Source organism: Uranotaenia lowii, chromosome 2, assembly GCF_029784155.1.
Source record: "Uranotaenia lowii strain MFRU-FL chromosome 2, ASM2978415v1, whole genome shotgun sequence".
Lineage (NCBI taxonomy): Eukaryota > Metazoa > Arthropoda > Insecta > Diptera > Culicidae > Uranotaenia > Uranotaenia lowii.
In genome coordinates this window covers 221,820,930-221,826,461 of record NC_073692.1, presented here as the reverse complement: position 1 = coordinate 221,826,461, position 5,532 = coordinate 221,820,930, and positions in this window count along the sequence as shown.

Sequence of the window (5,532 nt, the reverse complement as noted above, 5' to 3'; positions counted from 1 at the left end):
AAATTTGAAAAGAATCGGTGAAGTAGTTTTCAAAAGACGATGTCCACTGACTTGGAAAATGTGCTTTCGAGAAAAACGCGTTTGAAGTTTCTGCTCTCTCTCTCTTGCAGTATTAGATAAGAGGAGGATTTTTTTAAAGTGTTAGACCCTACTCCCCCCTTAATAAAACTTGCTAAAAAAAATCTCGTTTTAGAGGTATAAATAAAAAAAAAAATTACAAGATAATTTGGTTTTTATTTTGTGCGATTTGAAAAAAAAGGAGAGAAAATCCGGGAATTTTTCACTAAAATTCGAGCAACCGACCGAACCGAACTTTTTCCAATTTTTTTATTAAATATCCATGAAAATCCGTATAGAATCGGGTAATCTGGCAAGCTTTATCAAAACTTGATGTGACTAAAGCGAAAGTTTTTATTTTTATAGTGTTTAAAAAAACTGTTATTATTTGTTTTGTTTCGAATATTCCAAAACAATTTTTTTGGCCCGCGCATCAGTCTCATTTTTCTGAAATTTGGCCCGCCTGTTGGAAATGTTGGCCACCCATGGTCTAAGTCATTTCTAAAGAAGATTTTATTTAGTAGATGACAAAATATTCAAAAATAGTCTATGAATACTGACTACAAAGATAGAAAGAATTGCTGCCTAAGAAAAAGCACTACCAAATACAACTAATCACAAAAAAGATCCATCTTAAGGCATGGAGCTCCTCTGAAGTATGTTTTTATAGTTGATTACTGCTTTAAGAAACTTAGAAATAATTGAATCCAAGGAACAAAAGTACAATGGTAGACAAAATATATTCGGCATGGGACTGTTATGCGAGTAGATTTGAAAAAAATCTCGTAAGTAACCGCATAACAGTCCCACAACGGATGAAAAGGTCCTCCGGGCCGTAATAAAATCCCAATCTTGGAAATTTTATGTCCTTCGAATTATCATGACAACCTAGAAAACATTCCAACAAACGATTTTTGTTTATGCTGAAAATTGTGGTCATAATTCAAAACTATATTTCAAAACAGAAAAAACTCATTCTCTCGCACTGTTATCGGAACGGACGGTCATGTCTTGGTTCCTTTTTGCGAATGTCGTTCCAAAAGAATGTTACTCGGAAAAAGACGAAAGACATTCGGAAAGAATCTCACAACTTGCTTAAAGATTGGGACAGTTATGGAAAAAAAAAAATGTCATGACTGTCCAAGGAATGTCGGGGATAGCTAGATTAACATTCTTTTTTTGAAATGTTATGGCGACATCGATCTTTTTAATGTCATGAAATCTCAATCGCAACATTCATTGAAATGATATGAGTTTGACTGTCGCGACCGCTTTTGAAGCAGACGAAATGAAACCATCAGATTTTGATCGATTAGACTGTAGATGATTCGGATATTAATTAGTTGCCGTGTCTTCGGGGAGATTAAACGCGAAATTGAAACAAATTAATGAGGCACAAGTACCGCGAGAAATTAGTTTAGCTCCGATTTCAACTTTCGACCGGTCAAGTGAAAGGGTTTGAATTGTAGGTGACGGAAAAAAGTGTCGCGAGTTCGCTAGTACAAGCTACTAGAGTTAGTACCGACAGAAAATAGGTAAGCTCGATGTCAACTTGCGACCTGATTATTAAAAGAGTTGAAATTGATGAGAAATTGATGTTTTAGCAGTTACTTGATACAAGCTTGTACAACGTAATATAAGTTTAAGTTCAAAATCGGACATAGTTCAATCATACTCAATAATTCTTTTGTTCAATAACAGTCAAAGTTTACACAGAAGTCAAGCTTATGTTCTTAATTTTTTTTAAAGCTGGATTTCTTGTTTGTTTTTGTCCTTTCATTGATTATACACAGCTTTTCTTCTCATTTTCTACTTATGTGTATATTAAATTAAACATTCAACGGCGGAAATTAATTGACACATTAAAAACCAAATTCTCGGAGATCACCAGAATCGCCAGGTTCATCTCCATGGATCTCATTAAAAATTTCTTTGTTTTTTTTCTTATGATCAGCAGGTCCGATATAGTCTGCGGACCCAAATGAGTTCAATGTTCTGTAATTACATTAAATATTTAAATTTGTTTAAATGTTTAATTTTGTTCAATAACAGTCAAAGTTTACACAGAAGTCAAACTTATGTTCATATTTTTTTTTAAAGCTGGATTTCTTGTTTGTTTTTGTCCTTTCATTGATTATACACAGCTTTTCTTCTCATTTTCTACTTATGTGTGTATTAAATTAAACATTCAACGGCGGAAATTAATTGACACATTAAAAACAAAATTCTCGGAGATCACCAGAATCGCCAGGTTCATCTCCATGGATCTCATTAAAAATTTCTTTGCTTTTTTTTTCTTATGATTAGCAGGTCCGATATAGTCTGCGGACCCAAATGAGTTCAATGTTCTGTAATTACATTAAATATTTAAATTTAAAATCATTTATAGCATTGGTTGATTTTTGAGCATTCCAATGCATTGGAATGCTGCCAGATGTCGTACTGCTAACCTCTACGCACTTCCAGATCCAGTTGAAGTATGCTTTGGTCTAAATTATGATCGAGGTTCGGAAAATCAGCGCTTGGAATTCTACTTCCATACACCTCGGCTAAAAATTCATCCATTTCATCAGGTGGATCCATACCGTCAAACGGGGCATCATGCAAAAGCAGGGTTAGATCGCAGACACCAGATACCCAGACTGACCACTGAAGGCTGATTTTGGCGCTTGTTCCGCAGCGCTATCTACGGGTTATCGTGAAACTAACAGCAACATACACAAAAGGAAAAATCTCGATATATCACACACACGTTTCAATTGTGCTATTTGTTTCTTTACATCTAGTTGAGAACACGGTCGTTTTTGATTACCTACTTTTGATAGAAAAAAAAATAACACGATATATTTCGAAAACCACTAAAGAACCTTTTTTGAATTGGAACGCATTAACCAAATGTGGTTAGAATTCAACCATAAAGCTTATAAAAAATACATCGACTTCGGCAGAAATGAAAATTCACTTAAAATTTGAGATTTTCTGCTCCACTTCCTTATTGCGTTGTGGTTGAAAAATAACCATTTTGTGACATCTTTGGCTTCATTTGTAAAGATCACTTTCAACTGCAAGACTTCGTTAACCCCGAAACCTCCGTCAAGGGTAAGTTCAAGTTTCCCGAGTAGAAAAATATTGTGACAAACCCAATTATTTGTAAATAGTTATAAAACGGTCTAGGACTTGTTGAGAAAACGACATATGACATCGAATAAATATTCCACTAATTGTATATTGCAAAACTACAGTATATTGAATGTGGCTTTTAATTATATTACTGTTTAGAACTGTTCAATCAGTTGAATAGACGAGATCCTTACAAAATTTTGTTGAACAATCTGTTTCAGTTAGAGTTTCTCAAAACCCTTCACCTAGCCGAATTTGCCGCATTTATAGAGGTTTACAAAAACTGAATAAAACAAAAGTAGACGTGATATTTACAAAAATTGTAAAGCAATGTTTTGTTAACAGAAGAAGCTTAATGAAAATCGCAACAACGAAATAAACCATTAAGTCACCATCTACAACAAAAAAACGGTGTCAGATTTTTATTTACTTTTTCCTCCAAGAAATCCTAAAACTCCCCTTTCTATGAAAAATTTAGTCACATTCGAAAAATGTCTTCTTTTCAAAATATCTAACTAAACTTGGATATCAAACTAGCACTTTTACTGCCCACTGGAAGAGGCAGTTGTGGAAAAATATTTTTGGCTTCGAGATGATGCATTTTCCATCAAATTTAGTACAATTTTAACAAAGTGCGTTGGTTGACATAATGATGATTCTTGACAAACAATCTCAATTATCCGAGTCTGTTTATTCTTAGCTATTCTTAGCTTAGCTTTTCCTGTTCTGTTGTTAAGTTATTTTTTCATTATCATTTTTTTGGTTAAATTTCGAACCATTTTTTTGAATATCGCACGTGTAACTGATTTTATCCATGGGTAAAATAAAACAAACGTGAATTCGTCACATCAAAATCAAAACATTAAATGAATTCACTCACACAGACATACGATATTTGACATTCCATAAAACGACAAGAAAATAAAAATGACTTTCGTTTGCATCAAGATAGTACTGTTCTTTTACCATTTAAAATTCGTTTTGGTGGTGTGGAAAAGCATTGAAATAGATATATAAATTTAGTTACAGCGAAATTATTTCTTATTTACTGGGCATCAGTTAAGGAACATTAAAATGACCCTTATTCAAAATTATAGTTTTTTGAAGAATAGAATCATTAACAACTTTCGAAATATGGTTTTAACAAAACTTTGAATCAAAGAATTTGGTTGAATGTCAAAGGTGAAAAAATTTCGGAAGCAAAGAGAAATGGATTTGAAACCTAGAAATATTCCAAATTCAGTGCAGTTTTTCTACAATTTTTTTTTTCGAATAAAAGATTTTTAAGTTGACATTTCTCACGCGCACTTGCTCTCGTGTACGGATTAAGATGGGGAAAAAGTCTAAAAACATCGTCGCTTTAATTTGCAGGCCAGTCCAGAATTATGCCAAAAACAGTTGTTTTTTGACATTTCTCACGCACATTTGAGCAGGGAAAAATACCCGGTCGACAAACACGGTCGTTTCTGAGGTTATTTTTCCAAAAATTTATAAGTTGTAGTGAAACTACCAGCATTATATCACGAACCCTTCCAGTGGCAAATAGGATTTAAGATCTTATCAATATATTCATCACATTTAAATATTATTCAATATATGTCAATAACTTATTTCACTCCTCAAATCTATCTAGGTACGAGCCAAGAAACAGTTAAGATAAATTAGAATTCAAGTTTTTCAAGGATTTATATATAGCTTGTCTTTTTGGTCGCAGTTAACCTTTCAGATTAAGACAAACAATTCCGAACTGAATGAATTATTTATAACAAACATTATTATTTTCATACTGTTACTCAGCCGGAAAAATTAATTTTGAAATCAAAACTGAATCATAACGTTGAATAACGTTGCGTTTGTATTTTTTCCATCTCAATCGATCAACAGTCATTGTGTGTATAACATTCATCTCTTATTAAGATACAGTAAATTAAAGTAAACAATTAACATTGAAGACAAAAACGATAGTGAAAATGTTTGAGATAGAATTTCAAATACTAATAGGTGATTCAATCAAGACGGTTTTCATTTGGCTTGTTAATTATCAAGTGTAATTTTTTTTCTTGATGTAGCACAGTAGTTTCACGATGCCCCGACAGATGGCGTATGATTCTGGGCGACTTGTAGTTGCATGGATTCAAGCGCCACTGATCAGTCTGGGTATCTGGTGTTTGCGCTTTAACTCAGAAACGCATCTAAATATCAATGTATAAAGGGTGATACGGACAAAATTTGGTCAAGGGAAAACGCGTGTAAATCGGTGTAATCGTTTTTTTTTAAATCAAATTAAATTTCTTGTTCAAGTTTCTTTAGTATAAAATTCAGGAAAAATATTCAGTTAGGCTTCCGCTTTTCCAA